Source organism: Callithrix jacchus, chromosome 2, assembly GCF_049354715.1.
Source record: "Callithrix jacchus isolate 240 chromosome 2, calJac240_pri, whole genome shotgun sequence".
Lineage (NCBI taxonomy): Eukaryota > Metazoa > Chordata > Mammalia > Primates > Cebidae > Callithrix > Callithrix jacchus.
In genome coordinates, this window is record NC_133503.1 from 25,576,977 (window position 1) to 25,596,345 (window position 19,369).

General features: G+C 36.6%; 1 long non-coding RNA gene across 4 annotated transcripts in view; it reads right to left on the bottom strand.

The window, feature by feature from the left end:
• The window catches only part of LOC103789015 (uncharacterized), a 724,824-nt gene that overhangs the window by 93,145 nt on the left and 612,310 nt on the right, over window positions 1–19,369 (bottom strand). For 2 of the 4 annotated variants that reach the window (XR_013530713.1, XR_013530711.1), the window contains 2 exons: window positions 12,918–12,970; window positions 10,104–10,219 (listed from right to left, as the gene is read on the bottom strand). This is a non-coding gene — a long non-coding RNA (uncharacterized LOC103789015). Of the gene's footprint in view, window positions 1–10,103; window positions 10,224–12,917; window positions 12,971–19,369 lie in introns of all 4 variants that reach the window. The other 2 variants (XR_013530714.1, XR_013530712.1) reach the window with 1 other exon arrangement.

The following is a 19,369-nucleotide window of genomic DNA, read 5'->3' on the forward strand; positions in this document are numbered from 1 at the left end:
AAATTATTTTGAGCACTAACTTGATTCTCAAAGGAAATGCTCATTACAGCATTTTGGATTTTAGATTTTTGGATTTTGAATACTCAATCTGTAAGTCTAATACAAACTTTCCAAAATCAAAAAGAATTTAAAATCCAAAATACTTCTGATCTCAAACATTTAGGATAAGAGATATTCAATCTATATTTTAAATTGTTACATGTTTCTTACAAATATCTTCTAAATTGATTTTTTATTTTAATTTGCATGCATTTAAGGAGTACAAGTGAACTTTTGTAATATGGATCTATTGCATAATGATGAAGTCTGGGTTTTATTGTAACCATCACTCACTAAATGGATTGTGTAATTATTTTAGAAGAAACTTTTCATAGGAAAATATACTTTAAACATTAGAATTATTACTATTTAGGATCAATTACTCCTGTTATTTTTTTGTGTGTGCCATACTTCCATGTGATATGTATTTTTTCTTTTTCTAAATTTGCTAAGCTGGATATAGTGTACCTCCTTTTCTCTATTTTATTTGTTTGGATATATACATATACATATACTGATATACATGTATATGTATATATATTTATATACACATAAAATTCTAGTAATTATGTAACTATTGTATTTACCTATATTGTATTAATGATAATAATTAATAAATATCTACAGTGTATCCCTTGAATAAATTAAGATGTTACCATATCTTTTATCTTTCCTTTTTTGTCTCCTAGATTTTGTTGAAATAATTTGTAATTTTGCTCCAGATTGTCAAATCTGATTATTAACATTTATTTAGAACTAATTATGAGTTTAAATAATTGTACGCAACACAAAATTGTATATACTAAACTTTACAGCTTTTTCAAATTTACTCATTTTTTGATGAAGTATATTAAGCAAAAACCAAAAACCAGAATTAGGTTTGGGGATGAATGTTTTAATTCCTGATTAAGTCTAAAAATTGATTTATTCTGTCCTCATTTGTGAAGATTGACTGAAATTGTATTTTACGTATAATATTCTTCTTTTTCAGCGCATTTAGACATCACTTTATTGGTTTGTTTCATCCTGTGATGCCAAGTACAAACAATATATGTCTGACTGTCAAGCTATTATAGAACACGTCTTTGTTCATTGTAGGTATATATGAACGAGCTTTTAGCTTGATTCCTATTAGAAGCTAAAGTATATTTCCCACATCTAAGCAAAATATCTTGTCTGCCTTGCAATGCATAAAGAACTAAACTTCCAAGAGAAACTTGGAGGAGTGATGAGGGAAAGGTAACATAGCTCCTGGAGTTTTCTTTTAGAGAAGAGAAGCAGCATGCCTTTCCAGTGTTGGAAGCGCCTTACCTGCCCTTACATTTATATGGGGCATGGCTTGATACTTCCTCTGCCTCAAAGCTCACTAAAGACAGTGTCCTCCTATAGATCTCCAACTTTATCTGAAGAAACGGGCTCAGCCTTTGCTCCAACCCATTCACTCTCCCAGATCTTAATGCCTTTTTTTTCTGGGGTGGAAATTTATTATATATATTTATAATATATAATAAATATATATATTATATATAATATATAACATAAAATAAAAATATATAATATTTTTTATTATAATAAAGTATAATTTATTATGCTTTAATTTCTGGGGTACATGTGCAGGTTTGTTACATAGGTATACACCTGCCATGGTGGTGGTTTGCTGCATCCATCACCCTGTCATCTACATTAGGTATTTCTCCCAATGCTATCCCTCCCCAGTCCCCTCACCCCCTGCTGTTTGTCCCCTAGCCCCACACCCTCCTGGCCCCAGTGTGTGATGTTCCCCTCCCTAAGTCTGTGTGTTCTCATTGTTCAAAACCCACTTATGAGTGAGAACATGCAGTGTTTGGTTTTCTGTTCTTGTGTCAGTTTGCTGACAATGATGGCTTCCAGTTTCATTCATGTCCCTGCAAAGGACATGAACTCATCCTTTTTATGGCTGCATAGTATTCCACGGTGTATATGTGCCACATTTCTTTTATCCAACCTGTCATTGATGGGCATTTGGGTTGGTTCCAAGTATTTGCTATCAGGAACAATGCGACAATAAACACACATGTGCATGTCTTTATAATAGAATGATTTATAATCCTTCGGGTATATATACAGTAATGGGATTGCTGGGTCAAATTGTATTTCTATTTCTAGATCCTTGAGGAATCGACACACTGTCTTCCACAATGGTTGAATTAATTTACACTCCCACCAACAGTATAAAAGTGTTCCTATTTCACCACATCCTCTCCAGCATCTGTTGTCTCCTGATTTTTTATTGATTGCCATTATAACTGGTGTGAGGTGGTATCACAATGTGGTTTTGATTTGCATTTCTCTAATGACCAGTCATAATTAGGATTTTTTCATATGTTTGTTGGCTGCATAAATGTCTTCTTTTGAAAAGTGTTTGTTTGTATCCTCTGCTTACTTTTTGATGGGGTTGGTTTTTTCTTGTAAATTTGTTTAAGTTCTTTATAGATTTGGGGTATTAGCCCTTTGTCAGATGGGTAGATTGCAAAAATTTTTTCACATTCTGTTGGTTGCTGGTTCACCCTATTGTTAGTTTCTCTTGCTGTGCAGAAGCTCTTAAATTTAATTAGATTCCTTTAATAATCATGTTATCCTGGTGGGGCGTAGTAGCTCACACCTGTAATGCCAGCACTTTGGAAGCCCGAGGTGGGCAAATCACAAGATCAGAAGTTTGAGACCAGCCTGGCCAACATGGTGAAAACCCATCACTAAAAATACAAAAAATTAGCTGGGCATGGTGATAGGCACCTGTAATCCCAGCTACTCTGGAGGCTGAGGCAGGAGAATCAGTTGAACCCAGGAGGCAGAGGTTGCGGTGAGCCAAGATTATGCCACTGCACTCCAGCCCAGGTGACAGTGTGAGACTCCATTTCAAAAACAAAAAATAATAATAGTATTAATAATCATGTAATTCTAGGGATTTTCTGAGGAAAGTCACTTATGGGAAATTATTTCTTTCTTCTGTATGGGCCACTGGTTCTTTCTGGAAATTCTGTAATTGGAGTGGAGGAGGTTTTCTCTTATTAACCTTTTTGTTAAAAATCATATTGTTTCTGTTAAAGAAATATGAATTTTTGTTAAAAATATGATTTTTAACAAAAAGGTTAATAAGAGAAAACCTCCTCCACTCCAATTACAGAATTTCCAGAAAGAACCAGTGGCCCATACAGAAGAAAGAAATAATTTCCCATAAGTGACTTTTCTCAGAAAATCCCTAGAATTACATGATTATTAATACTATTATTGGTGATGAAAAATGAGAACACATGGACACAGAGAGGGGAGTACTAAACACTGGGGTCTATAGGGGGAAAAGGGGAGGGCCAGTGGGAGGGGGAGGTGGGGAGGGATTGCCAGGGGAGAAATACCAAATGTGGGTGAAGGGGAGAAAGCAAACAAAACACACTGCCCTGTGTGTACCTATGCAACTGTATTGCATGCTCTGCACATGTACCCCCAAACCTAAAATGCAATAAAAAGAAAAAAAAATCATATTGTTATTTTAGTGATCATAACTTAATGCTTTAATTATGTTATATTCTAAAATAGTTTTTATTTGTATGTGGGCATTTTACTGTGTTTTAACTATGTTTTAAGATATTGGTTTGGAGGATTATCATAATTTGTCTCACTTAAAATGAGAAACAGGTTAGATGTGGTGGCATGTGCCTGTAGTCCCAACTACTCTGGAGGGTTCAGTGGGAGGACAGCTTGAGCCCAGGAGCTCTGGGCTGTAGTGCACTATGCTGCTTGGTGGCCGCACTAAGGTACTGAGTTCAGGATTAATGTGATAACCTCTCTGGAGCAGGAGACCCCCACATTGCCTAAAAAGAGGCAAACTGGCCCAGGTCAGAAACAGGGCAGGTCAAAACTCCCATCCTTTGTTCTTACTTATAAGTGGGAGCTGAACAATGAGAACACATGGAGGCAGGGAGGGGAACAACACACACTGAGGCCTGCTGTGGGAGGGCAGGGGGCAGTGGAGGAGAGCATTAGGGAAAAGAGCTAATGCATACTGGGCTTAACACCTAGGTTATGGGTTAATAGGAGCAGCAAATCACCATGGCACATGTTTACCTATGTAACAAACCTGCACATCCTGCACAGGTACCCTGGAACTTAAAAAAATATAATACAATAAAATATAAATAAAAAACAAATAAAATATACAACACATAAAATTTTTTTTTAATCTTGCAATTAAAAAAAAAAAAAACAAAACTCCCATGCTGATTAGTAGTAGGATCACACCTGTGAATAAATAGCCACTGGACTCCATCCCAGGAAATATAGTAAGACCCTGTCTCTAAATGAAATAAAATAAGAAAATGGCTTCTAGTTAGATTTTTGTAAATAATGTTTTGTTTTATAGCTGGAGTACTGATTTAAGCAGAACCCTTAATAAAAATGCTTGATTTTCTCACCATGGAATATTATGCAGCCATAAAAAACGATGAGTTTGTGTCCTTTGTAGGGACATGGATGAACCTGGAAACCATCTCTCAGCAAACTGACACAAGAACAGAAAATCAAACACCACATGTTCTCACTCATAGGTGGATGTTGAACAATGAGAACACATGGACACAGGGAGGGGAGTATCACACACTGGGGTCTGTTGGGGGGTAATAGGGAAGGGACAGCGGGGGGTGGGGAGTTGGGGAGAGATAGCATGGGGAGAAATGCCAGATATAGGTGAAGGGGAGGAAGGCAGCAAATCACGCTGCCATGTGTGTACCTATGCAACAATCTTGCATGTTCTTCATATGTACACCCAAACCTAAAATGCAATAAATAAAAAAAAAAAATGTTTTTTTTTTTTTATTGGATTTTAGGTTTTGGGGTACATGAGCAGAGCATGCAAGACAGTTGCGTAGGTACACACATGGCAGTGTGCTTTGCTTTTCTTCTCCCCTTCACCCACATTTGGCATTTCTCCCCAGGCTATCCCTCCCCACCTCCCCCTCCCACTGGCCCTCCCCTTTTCCCCCCAATAGACCCCAGTGTTTAGTATTCCCCTTTCTGTGTCCATGTGTTCTCATTTTTCATCACCCGCCTGATTTTCAAAATAATTTTGTTCTGCCATTTAAATGTGATTTGTGAAATGGAGAGAGATAATCTTTAGTTCCCAGTTAGTTATATTAAGTCGGAAATGTGTAAACGCTAATAAAACAATGTGTTCTTCAGTCTCTTATTTTGAGCCTCTTCCACAGCACTGACAGCATAACAAAGGCTAGAGCTTGTGTCATATGTAATATGCAATCATTCAAAACACTACCACATGGGAATTGGCTATACACTACATCGTATAACAAAAATGACCTTGATGCTATGCATGAAATAGGGCATCCTAAAATCTTCACATTTCTATCTATATATTCCTTTTCATGTGGGGCTGTAACTCAATCTGTGCCAAGATCTCTAGCAAATGCATTCTGAAACACATAGCTGGCAAAAGGAACGATGGAAAATGTATTAAATAAGCATCAAGTACTTTGATTTGAAAAAAAGAATATCAAATCCTAAGAGGAGAATAGAGGACAGATATTCAGGAATTTTTCTACACCTTATTTTACTAAAATTTGTATTAATTTATGTTTAAGCATCTGGCTGAGGCCCCAGGTCAGTACAATTTTAACTTATGAATAGTCTTCAATCAAAAAAGTTGGAGAAAGTTTCTTATAGCTCTCAATAGTAAGAATAAGAAAAAGTGTTACATAAATGCATTATTCTTAAGCCTGTGAGAGTCCATGGAAGTCATCTATAGCTCTCATTCTCAACCACTATATGTATTAAAAAAAAATGTTACAGCTTAAGTGATATTGAATTTTCAGTGTTCGAGAGTTACAATTTATTTTCTATTAATCTAAATACTTTTTCATTTTAGGAAAACAAAGTATGTTTGTTTGTTTAATTTATAACTATATACCTTCCCTACTTTGAGAAAGGATTTGAATTAGCTTACTAAACAACAACAACAAGGCCCATAATACAATAAAACTGTTTAGAATGGAAATAAAATAAACTAAGAAGAAAACATGAACGAAGCAAAAATCCAGCTAATGTGCTTTCTATACATAGTTGATTTTAATTTACATTAGGTTTAAGCTGCTTTATTTTTGAGTCAGGACAAAAGAAAGAATGTGAGAGAGAAGAATGTGAATTATTATTTCAGTTAATATGTTTGCATCAAGAAAAAAGTGAAAAGCAATGGCAAAGAGAAAAATATGAAACATTTATTAAGTGCCTACTTTGTGACAGAAATGGTGTTAAGACATACACAAACATATATTTTGCGAAAAAAAAAAACTCGTCATCTTGAAAATCCTTTAAACTATAAATATCATTCTCATTTTACAGGTAAGAAAACAGCCTCTAAAAGATGAATAGTTTTTCAAAGTTCCCATTACAGGAAGGTGATATGCCCAGGATTTAATTTTGGTCTTGTTACACCAAAATAGCTTTCATAGACCATAACTAAGAGTTCTAAAAATAAATATAATCTCAGAATATCCACATGCATGCACATACATGCATCCAATATATACACACAACACACATAGAATATCAAAATGCTTCTCTCCATGTTCAAAAGCTGGGAGAGGAATGATACATCACTTCGGTCTGTAGACTCTTCTTGGCTATTAAAGGACAAGTTTGGGAATGTTGGGATGTGGTAGAACAAGGATCTTCTTTCCTTTCCTTATAGGAAGATAATTCTGGACTCAGCAAATGATCATCAAGTTGAATCATCAGCTCAAAACTACAAAGTGGATTTTACACAAATGTGTCACAATCCATTTTATGTAAGTAACTATGGCCATGCTGAGGTATTTCTCAGATCACATCCAGGGATGAAGGAGAGGCCCAGAGAATTGAATTTCTCCTGGCTCCTCCCTAACCTGCTTTGAAAATAGCAGTTCTATTTAAAACTTTTTTTTTTTTTTAAACGGAGTCTTGGCCGTGCGCGGTGGCTCAAGTCTGTAGTCCCAGCACTTTGGGAGGCCGAGGCGGGTGGATCACGAGGTCAAGAGATCGAGACCATCCTGGTCAACATGGTGAAACCCCGTCTCTACTAAAGATACAAAAAATTAGCTGGGCATGGTGGCGCGTGCCTGTAATCCCAGCTACTCAGGAGGCTGAGGCAGGAGAATTGCCTGAACCCAGGAGGCGGAGGTTGCGGTGAGCCGAGATTGCGCCATTGCACTCCAGTTTGGGTAACAAGAGCGAAACTCCGTCTCAAAAAAAAAAAGAAAGAAACAGAGTTTTACTCTGTCTCCAGGCTGGAGTGCAGTGGCGTGATCTTGGCTCACCGCAACCTCCGCCTCTCGGAGTCAAGCGATTCTCCTGCCTCAGCCTTCTAAGTAACTGGGATTACAGGCATGAGCCACCACACCCAGCTAATATTTGTATTTTTAGTAGAGAAGGGGTTTACCCATGTTGGCCAGGATGGTCTTGGTCTCTTGATCTTGCGATCTGCCCGTCTCCACCTCCCAACGTGCTGGGATTACAAACATGAGCCACCATGCCCGGCCTATTTAAAACTATTTTATATATTGGCACGACTTTATATGCAGCTGGCTATTACTGTATAACAAATTATTCCTAAGCTTAACCACCTAAAAATTATTATTTATTTTTTTACACGGTTTTGAGAGTCAGCAATCTAGGATCAGCTTAGCTGTGTTGTTATGATTCGGGGTCATACATGAGGTTGCAATTAAGATGTTGGTCAATGCTGCAGTCATCTGGCTCCAGGATGACTCATTAACATGGCTGTTAGCTAAAGGCTTCAGTTCTTACCACATGGGCTTCTTCATATGGCTAGCCCTCATGACATGGCAGTTAGCCTCTTCCAGAGTAAGTGACTCAAGAGAGGGAGCAGTGTCCTTCTTGACCTAGTTCCTTCCTGTCATTTCTGCCATATTCTATTAGAGGTGTGTCAGTAAGTCTAGCCTACACTCAAAGCAAGAAGGATTAGATACCACTTGCTAGGGGAAGGAGCATTGAAGGAGTAGACATACGTGAACCAGAGGAAAGAAAATTTGTAGACATATTTTCAAACCACAAAATAATTCCACATAAAATGCCATTTTTTAAAGTGTTTTGCTGCCTTAAAAAACAAAAGTTTAGGCCAGGCCCGGTGGCTCAGGCCAATAATCCCAGCACTTTGGGAGGCCGAGGCGGGTGGATCACGAGGTCAAGAGATCGAGACCTACCTGGTCAACAAGGTGAAACCTCGTCTCTACTAAAAATACAAAAGTTAGCTGGGTGTGGTGGTGTGCGCCTGTAGTCCCAGCTACTTAGGAGGCTGAGGCAGGAGAATTGCTTGAACCCAGGAGGCGGAGGTTGCAGTGAGCGGAGATCGCGCCATTGCACTCCAGCCTGGGTAACGAGCGAAACTCTCTCTCAAAAAAAAAAAGTTTAGAAAATGTTTCTCTGAATTAACTTCAATAATGTATGACAATTCAATTGTATTCCAATTTAGTCATTACAAAGCGTGTTCTTAAGACACCTTGCCAGAGGAACATAGAAAATTATGAAAACAGCAGTATAAGAGATGGTCTAAAATTTTATGAAATAGTCCATAAATATTAAGCAATATTTAAACGCTTTTGAGAACCTCTTTATCTCCTATAAAGACTATAGTAGGTTTATATATTGAATTTATAATGACATATATAGGACGCTCTAAAGAAGTGTGAACTATCAGTGAAATATAACCTGGGCTTTTGGCCATGAAACAATCATACTGAGCAGACAAGTGCTGATTGTTGATGCTAATATATTTCTGAGATCAGTGATACAGATAATTTCTAGTTTTATTCGTTCCAGTGGTATCAAGTTTAGATATCTACCTTATAGTTCAACCTGAGCATTAAGAGAGTCATAAATTGAAATTGAAAATATATAGCTATTAAGTTCAGGAATTAATTAAACAGGCATTGTTGAAATCCAAGTTAATAACCTGAAAGATTAAGAGATTAAAACCACCAAAAAATTCCACATAAGATGCCATTTTAAAAAATCATTCGATTTTGTCATAAGCTGATGCAAAAAATCATAATAAAGGAAAATAATAAGAAAGCATTAGAGAGTTGAAAGATGAATCCAAGAGTACTATCTACAAATAATAAGTAATCCAGAAAGAAAAAGCAAGAGATAAACATAGAAAAAGCATGATTAAGTAAATTTTTAAATTTTTCCTTAGAAAAAAATTTAGGAAGGAACTGTAATCAGAAATACAAATGTTACGATGGAGGAATCATTACTAGAGAACAAACTGAATAAGGGCAAGCAATTAACTTTGCAGAGTACACAGTTCAATCTAAATAGATAACGATACAGTGGCTGCAAATACGTAATTTAGGCACTAAGTAAGGCTTGCTGGCATAGAAAATACACACTATTTGTGAAAACATCATGACAGTCTGGCGCTAAAAGTACTAAGATATCTCAGAAAAAAATACACAAATAGATCATTAAAAATGGATAAGATAATAGAGGTAGACTGTTATCAGTATCTCCTTTCAGACAATAAGAAAACAGAAAAAGTTTATTATGAGGAGAAATTATTTATAAATTACTTTCATATAATAAATATATTTTACTATAAGCAAAGGTATGAGGCCATTAGAACAATAGAATGTACAATAAAACTCCCAAATAGCAGCTTGTCCCTACCAGTAAAAATGAAATGGCAAAAGGTAAACAATAATGTAATATAAACAGTAGACATACATGAACCAAAGGAAGGAAAATCTATTATATCCATTGTTATGCTAAATATGAACAATTAAAGCATTCACACTTTTGAATGAAAAAGATATCACGAAAGAAAACAAATAAATCATTCTATAGTCACACTTGTAAAGGGTCATTATTTATGAAGGACATTGGATGAGAAAAAGTAGAGAGACAGGAAGAAAGGAAGCAAGGAGAGTGCTTGGGAAGGAGAGAGAATCCTGTAAGACTTCACTGGAAACTTCCTCCTATGCTTATTAGAATTATTCACCCAGTCCAAGTACAGTGGCTCTTACCTGTAATTTCAGCACTTTGGGAGGCCAAGGCAGGAGGATCACTTAAACCCAGTGTTGGAGGCTGCTGTGAGCCATGATTACACTACTACGCTCCAGCCTGGGTAACAGTGGAGACCCTGTCTCAAAAACACAAACCAAAAACAGAGTAAGAATTACTCATCCAGTTACAAAGCAGAAGGAAAAACTTATTTTTAAAAAATTACTTAAGTTCCAGGATACATGTGTAAGATGTGCAGGTTTGTTCCATAGGTAAACATGTGCCATCATGGTTTACTGAACCTATCAACCCATCACCTAGGTATTAAGCCCCACGTGCATTAGCTATTTATCCTGATGCTCTCCCTTCCCTTCCCTGTCCCCAGACAGGCCCCAGTGTATGTTATTCCCCTCCATGTGTCCATGTGTTTTTATGGTTCAGCTCCCTCTTGTAGGTAAGAACATGTGGTGTTTGGTTTTCTGCTCCTCCATTAGTTTGCTGAGGATAATGGCTTCCAACTCCATCCACATCCCTGCAAAGAACATGATCTCATTCCTTTTTAGAGCTGCATAGTATTCCATGGGTACATGTACCACATTTCTTGTATACAGTTTATCACTGATGGGCACTTGGGTTGATTCCATGTCTTTGCTACTATGAATATTGCAGCAGTGAACATACACATGTGTGAATCACCATAATAGAATGACTTATATTCCTTTATATACCCAGCAATGGGATTGCTGGGTCAAATGGTATTTCTCATTCTAAATCTCTGAAGAATCACCACACTGTCTTCCACAATGGTTGAACTCATTTACATTCACATCGACAGTGTAAAAGCATTCCTGTGTCTCCACAGCTTCATCAGCATCTGTTGTTTCTCAGCTTTTTAATAATTGCCATTCTGACTGGAGTGACATGGTATCTCATGGTAGTTTTGATTTGCATTTCTCTAATAATTAGTGGTATTAAGCTTGCTCATGTCTTTGCCCACTTTTTAATGGGGTTGTTTTTTTTTTCTTGTAAATTCATTTAAGTTCCTTGTATATTCTGGATATTAGACTTTTGTCAGATGGATAGATTGCAAAATTTTTCTCCCATTCTGTAGGTTATCTATTTACTGTGATGATAGTTTCTTTTGCTGTGAAGAAGCTCTTTAGTTTAATCAGATCCCATTTGCCAGTTTTTGCTTTTGTCGCAACTGAAATCTTTGCCCTTGCTTACCTATGTCATGTGTGGTATTGCCTAGATTTTGTTCTAGGGTTTTTATAGTTTGAGGGTTTATATCTAAGGCTTTAATCTATCTTGAGTTAATTTTTGCATAAGGTATAAGAAAGGGGCAGTTTCAATGGAAACAGTTATTTAAAAGTTATCACCAGAGTTGGGGAAGATTTTTTAAGAAGTTCTGAAGATGGATGGTGGTGATTGCACAACAATGTGAATATAGTTAATGCCATGGAGTTGTACCCCTAAAAAGAGTTAATATAATAAATTTTGTTATTTATATTTAACCACAAGAAAAAAGTTAACACCTGGCTATTTGTGGTTTTAGTGTTCTAATAACTTTTAATGACATAGGAAAATATTAAGGTAACAACAACAACAAAAAAAGAGAGACAGAGAAAGAAAAGAAAATAATAGCCACTTAGTAGCAGTCCATCATTTAAGTCGAAATATGAACACAGAAAGTTTTCATTTGTTATTTTGAATGCCTACCATGCTCTTTTTTATTTAAAATGTGGCTTTGGAAACTAGAAAAGTACTCCTGGCTCTCAGCTCAAAGCAATATTGAGAAAATGTTGAATAAAAGGATAAAGGATGTGAATGCTTTTGTTCTAGATTCTTCTGCTTTTGGGTAGACACATATCATCTCAACTTCCTGATTCTCTCTATTCCCCTAGTAGAAAGCCATCAATACTGCCACAGTCAATTCGAGATATGCCCTCTGTATTAGTTTGTTCTCACACTGCTATAAATATCTGAAACTGGGTAATTTATAAAGAAAAGAAGTTTAGTTGGCTCATGGTTCTGCAGGCTGTACAGGAAACATGGCAGCATCTGCTTCTGGGGAGGCCTCGGGAAACACAATCACGGCAGAAGGCAAAGGGGATACAGGCTGGTCTTACAGAGCTGGAGCAGGAGGAAATTTGGGGCAGGCGGGGGAGGGGTTTCACATTTGTGAAACAAACAGATCTCATGAGAACTCGCTCACTATACAGTACCAAGGGGGGATGGTGCTAAACCATTTATGAGACACCTACCCCCATGATGCAGTCACCTCCCACCTGGTCCCACCTGGAACACTGGAGACTACCACTCCACATCAGATTTGGGCAGGGCACAGATTCAAAGCATACTACCCTATAGCTTCATGTAGCCCATACTCAGTGTATTTTTCTGCTAGAGTGGCCATATCAAAGTACCAGAAACTAGTGGCTTAAACAACAGAAATTTTATCTTCCCCAGAATTCTGGAGGCTAGAAGTCTGAGATCAAGGTGTCAGTAGAGTTGGTTTCTGCCAAGGTCTTCTTGTTTTGTAGATAGTTATGTTCTCCTTGTAGCTTCTCACAGTCTCTCCTCTGTGTGTGTCTGTGTCCTAATCTCCTCTTTAAAAACAGAGTCATATTGGATTAGTGACCACCCTTATGACCTAATTTTAATTAATTACCTCTCTACAGAGCCTTTTCCAAATACAGTCAAATTGTGAGATACTGGGAAATTAAGACTTGGATGATTCAAATTAATGGGAACACAGTTTAACACCTAATCCCTGGCTTCTTTTATAGCTGCTTGCTGAGGATAGGAGGGACAGCATTTCACTCACTCAGACTTACCAATGGGCAGGCTGCCAGGAGGCATGTTGTTGTTCATCTTCCACTTGCAAAATCTATAAAGAGACAGCTTGGAATTACCAGGGCCAGGATATATAGAACATAGCTTCACCAGCAAAACAATAGTCTCTGATTATTATATTATGGCATTAACCTGGATGTTTTCTGCCAGGCACTTGGTGAATATGGACTAGAGACAGAAATAAGAAAATGCTTGATAAAACCTGAAAGTTAGGATCTGAGTCATCTTCTTTTCCTGACTAGATGGCATTTCTCTCAAATCAAATTAGTAATTTTTGTTTAAGTTGCAAATGATTAAGGTTTACTACAACTTTTAAGGATTTCAAAATACATATGGTCTAGGAGGAGGGGGTGTAGAAAAGATAATATAATCAGCTTCAGAAATATAGAATAAGTTTCTTTGAAGTGTCTCTGTTCATTCATCAATCAAATATTGTTTTAGTATCTATCATATTAGAAGCACTCTACTAGTTGCTATAAACAACAATTACTGGAAGAGACCATCTCTGTCTTCTCTGGGCTTACAGCCTGGTGGAGAGAGATACTACGGGCTATATACCTTCTCTTCAGATCGCACATATCATAAAAGATGATGGAATATTCAAGCTGGAATGAAAAACATCAAATATTCTCAAACTTACTCTAAATTTGAATCTTTCAAAGTTCTATAAAAGTATTGTTATTTGAGAAACACTAAATTAAAAATGGATCATAGAATAAACAGTTTTCTAAAGAAGGTATACAAATGGCCAATAAGCACATCATTATCACCAGGGAAATGCAAATCAAAAGCACACTGAGTTACTACTTTGTATGCATGAGGTTGGCTGTAATGAAAAGGACAGGTAATAACAACTATTCTTGAGAATGTGAAGGAAATGGATCCATCACACACTGCTTGTAGACTTGTAAATGCTACAGCCATTTTGGAAAAGAATCTAGACATGCCACAAAGTATTAAACATATTCAGCATTTACCCAGAAATTTCACTCCTAAGTATATATCCCAAGAAAACAAAAAACATATGTTCCTATAAACATTGTTACACATTCAGAGCAGCATTATTCATAATGTCCAAAAATCAAGAACTCAAGCATCAATCAAGTGATGAATTGATAAGTAAATGTGGTATATTCACAGAATGAAATATACTTAACTATACAAAGAAAGGAAGTTCTGATTCATGCAGCAACAGGGACAAACCTTGAAACATTATGCTGAATGAAAGAAGTCAGTCACAAAAGACAACCTACTGCACGATTCCATTTGTATGAAATGTTCAGAAAAGGCAAATGTATAGATACCGAAAGCAGATTAGTGGTTCCCTAGGGTTTCTGAGAATTTGGAGGGAAATGGGACCTGACTGCTAATTGGAATGAGGCTTCTAGGTGGCTCCTTAGTCAAGGGGTATGATTCATGTTGGTAGGGGGTGCAGGAATGAGGCTTCGTTTTGGGGTGGTGAAATTGTTCTGAAATAGTGACAATGATTGCACAACTTCGTGAATATATGAAAAACTAACTTTAAACAGATGAATTATATGCTATATGAGTTATATCTCAATAAAGCTGTTATTTTTAAAATGCCAATTACTTCCATTTTAAACATCTTGTCAATATCACCTTAAGTATAATGAAAAAACAGGTACTAAAATATAATCATTATAATCATTAACATAACCCAGATTATGTATTTATTCTTCACAATTTTCATCAAAATCATGGCTTAACCTTAGCAAAGTCAGCGAAGGAATCACATTTTTCTAGCTCTCAGAACAATGTTCTTTCTAGTACACCATCATAATGCTTAATAATTTCTCCTGATTTATTGCATTCACAAGATAGTATAGTGAATATCACTCCATGGAATCCTGCAGTGCATTACACAAACAGCAGTACACAGTGACCCTGATTGGGTCACCATTCCAAAAGTTAAAAGAGGTCTACCATTAAATATTTGAACTCTCAAAGGTTATATAAACCCTGATTTGCTTACTGGGACTAACCATATATCTTGCATTTTATTATCTTTTCCCAGGACCATAAAATCAGAACTAGGAAAAGCAAAGCATTTACTGACAGCGTTTATTACAATTTACCTCTCTGAAAAGAAACCAGTGAAATCAGGGACCGCTCACTAGGTGAACAAATATGTCTCGGTGATTTTCTCCGGGTTAGCAACCCCAAGCAACCGTCAAAAACAAACCTAAATTACTTTAGCTTTAGAGGAATGCAAAAAGTCAACATATGATAAAATTTGGTAATTTAATTTGTTTCTTTTAATTTAATTTTCACACACCAGAGGTGCAGGCTAAAAGGGTGTTAAAATACAGAGAACAACTTTATAGAATTATCCTTGCTCCCTGTAAGAGGTTATGAAGATGACATTGGGGAGAATTTCCCTGAACCACTGAATTTTAATGCATGGCTGATTTGGGCATTTTGAGATGAATTGAGTAAAGGGCTGTTTTTCTTGAGATTTACTGTGTGCATAGATCAAAAATGCACATCCTTGGTGTTTCCCTGAGGTCCTTATGTTGTCTATTTAGAAGGCAGTGCACTATACAAGTACAATGCTGAATCATGTTTGGTCTATGGAGATGCTGGACACAATTTATTTTTAAACACTGATTCTTCTTCAAATGGTCCAGTGATAAAAAAAATTTATTTAAATAATAGAATAAGAAAATTGATATATTTAATAGCTTAAAAATCATGAAGAAACACAACTCATTCTACAGTAATAGTTATTAAAACGTTAATGTTACCTTTATTTTTTATTAGAAAGGTAATGTCTATGTCTTAAAAAAAGGTTAAATATAAAGAACATTTTCACTATCCTACGAGCCACTAGCATAAAACAATGTTAACATGTCAGTGAATTTCTTTCCATTTCTCTTCCTCATGTATGATCTGTTTTGTTTTTTAAATCATCAGCTGAAGCCATGCTGTTTATCTTTACAGTTTGGGTCCAATGTGCAGTATTTAAATTGAACTGTCATGTTCTTTACACACACACATATAACAAACACACTTCACTCATCATTCTCTCATCCAAAAGACAAGTACAATTTGCTCTAGTTTTCTTACTTTAGCCAGAATATGTACCCCGCTGCCTTGGAAGATAAAAGGTGAAAAATTCCAGAATTTAGAGCTGATTAGTCTGGTCCAAACAGTTCCCAAAACATGGGGTTGAAATGAAACCTCAAGAAGGGCAGTTGCCCCTGTCAATGCTGAAACATGCCAGCATCCTGGTGCTAATGCTTGGACCTGAACCTTCTTTTGAAGAAGTTAATGCTTTTCCAGGCAGGTCACAGAATTTCTTTAAGATGGAAGGTGGACATGGACAATCTTTCCATCAGTAATACAGGATCTAAGAATGTTTTACGCCATCACTGGCCTTGGATTCCAATATTATAACTATTCAGATTCAGTCACAAGAGCCATTTTGCTGAAGCCTTGCTAGCTGTCACCCATAAAAGAGCAATACCATTGTTTTTTTTTTAACCTGTAGTTTTAGAGCAGAGAAAAGCTTATTCAATCATGCTGTGACCTTCTACGTTTATTGACTATTTCATTGCTTAGGTTACATTGCTTTGACCTGATCCCACGGCCTCACTCAGGTCTTCTTCAGTCCAAATGTCTTAGGAGAAAAGAGTTGGGTCTTGATCCTAGCTCTCTAAAAAAGTTCCCAGGCACCTTATATAAATGAGCTCATTAATTCCAAGACAAACTTCCAGTTGCAAAAATCGCTGCCGTTCTTTAGGAGATAAAATAAAATTTTGCCTCAGCAAACCTACTTACTATAAAGACAAGGCAATATCATTTGGTAATCAAGAGCATGGGTTCTGAAGCCTCAGTGTCTTGGTTGAAATATCATCCATGTCATTTACTTTCTTTCTGACCTTCGTCAAAACACTACAAATGTTCTGTTCCTAGACTTCCTTGTTTGCATAACAGGAACGGTATCGCTTCTTCCTTTACAGAGTTGTTATGAGAATTCAGTAAGTTTACAAATGTAACGCACTTAGAAAAGTGTCATAAACACTGAGTACATGCTGGCTATCAGTATCTTGATTGTTTGTACTTTTGATATTTTGTTACTTTTAATGGCTACCTATTTTGTATTGAGTGTAAGGTTATTCAACAGTTCTCTCATAATTGGACATTTAGTATCTTTTCAGTTTTTACTATTAGAAACTATTATTTATTTTGATATAAACATCTTTGTGCATGTTTTTTCATTTTTAGGGGTTTCTTTGAGTTCCATTTTCCCCAAATGGAAATTAATAAATTAAAAAATAAATAGTTTAAAGCACCTGATACATTTTGCCAAAATGTCTTACAGGACCACTCTGATTATTCTCACCAGTTTTGGCATCAATTTAGTCTCAGAATTCAGAAGGTAAAATATGAAGAAGAAAAATGCATTTAGAAAAGTGTCATGTCACAAACACAAAGGAAACATGAAATAAACACAAGGATTTTATATCAACATAGTTTCTAATAGTAAAAACTGAAAAGAAACTAAGACTCTCCCAAAAGATTTTTTTAAAGATTTCAAACACAACCATCAGGCATTATTATGGCTCTTACCTGTCCTCATCTTTTGTTCTGAGAGCAATAATACTATGCCAAATTTACATGAAGATGTTCCTTGCTTTTGACTTTTTGAGGACTTGAATTTCAACTCAATAAAAACACAAAATTCTAGCTGACTGTAATACAAAGTCTCAATTGATATATCTGTCAGTTAATATTGCTTAACCATTTACTGTGTCAAAAGCCCTACAATGAAATCAGGAGAAATAAAGGAGTAACTTAGAGGAAAATACCCTGAGATAAACCAGAAAAACTTAACTGAAGGTAGTAGAGAAAGAAAGCTTGGAAAAACAAACTCCTTCCCTCCTGTCAAATGTCATTATAGAATAGCAGCATGCCACAGTAGTTAATCTAAGCTCTGGGATTAGACTGACTAGTGCAAATGTGAAATCCATCGCAAAAAACAAATTTTACTTTGAGCTAATCTTATCGTTAAATTTAGATAAAATCACACGGTATGTTGTATGTAAGTTTCAATATGGAGTTTATTGTGCATAGTGCAGGTATGACTGAATTTAGTTTGTCCCCTAATATTCAGCTCCCGACTCCTCCTACACATTTTGATGGGCATGTGGCCACGCAGCTATACCACATGCCCCAGCAAACCTTGCATCTGTGCCTGGCCGTGTGATAGAGTTTTGGCCATTGCGATGTGAAAAAAAATTAAAAGTACAATGTCTGGATATCACCTTTAAAAGGAGTGGGTGTGTACTCCATAGGCCTCTGCGTCTTCCTACAGGCTGATACTTGGTGAGAAGTGGTTTACCCCAGGCAGAGAGGACCACTGGAATCTTGGGGGAACTGCTCTTCGAAAATGTATAATGAATAGAATCTGAGTGCATGGGGTGAATTGTAATAGACACAGTGATGTGTCCCTCAAGAAGACTTGTGGCCTCCGCTGCTAGGAGTGATGACAACTAGCAGCCTTGAGCTGGTATAACCTTAAGGGATTGCCTCAGTTGTGAAGAGTCACTGAGTTCAAGGATATACCCTTTCCAAGGAAGCACACATTCAAAGACTAGTTGTGGTGGGTGGGGCGGGGTGGTGAAAGCCCAGACATTTCTGCCCAGAAAGGGACAATTTTGATGGGCCATTTTAACTCTGTGGGATCAACCTCAGCTGTCATCATACCTGCATTTCAGCTCTACCTCTCTCATTGCCCTAACTTGCTTCCTTCCGCTTCCACAGATTTTACTCCCACTGGTAGCCCCTAATGAAAACTGCATGTGCAACAATTGGTTTCAGAACCTGTGGCAGAGAATCCATCCTTTTGTGACATACATTTTATTCCTTGTACTCCTTGAAACACATTATTCACTTAGATTATAGACACCATAGTCATCTGTTTTTGTTTTGTTTTTTTCTATTTCTGTGGCCAGTATTTATTCACCCTTTTAGGTTATTTCCCTAATTCATCATGCCCCAAAATTCCTTTTTAGGTTATTTCCCTAATTCATCATATCTCACTTCCTAGTCCTTCTCCTTTTTTTAAAAACTCTCCCCACATTCTCTTGCTGATATTAGCTGGTTGTGTTGCTTTAAATACCATGCAATCTGTTTTCAATAGAGCAGCCAAAACAGTTATGTTAAAATACCGAGTTATGTCACTCCTTTCCTGAAAATCATTCCACAACTTATCTCAATCGAAGTCTAACCCAGTTCTCTGTTTTTGCTGGTTACAATAGTCTGCAAGACCTGATACCATTGGTTCTCAACCCTCGATGTACCTTAGAATCACCTGGAGATCTTTAATCACTACTCCAGCCTGAAACTCACCACAAACAAATTCAATAAGAATATCTGGAGTTAATATATGGTCCTCACTAATTATATA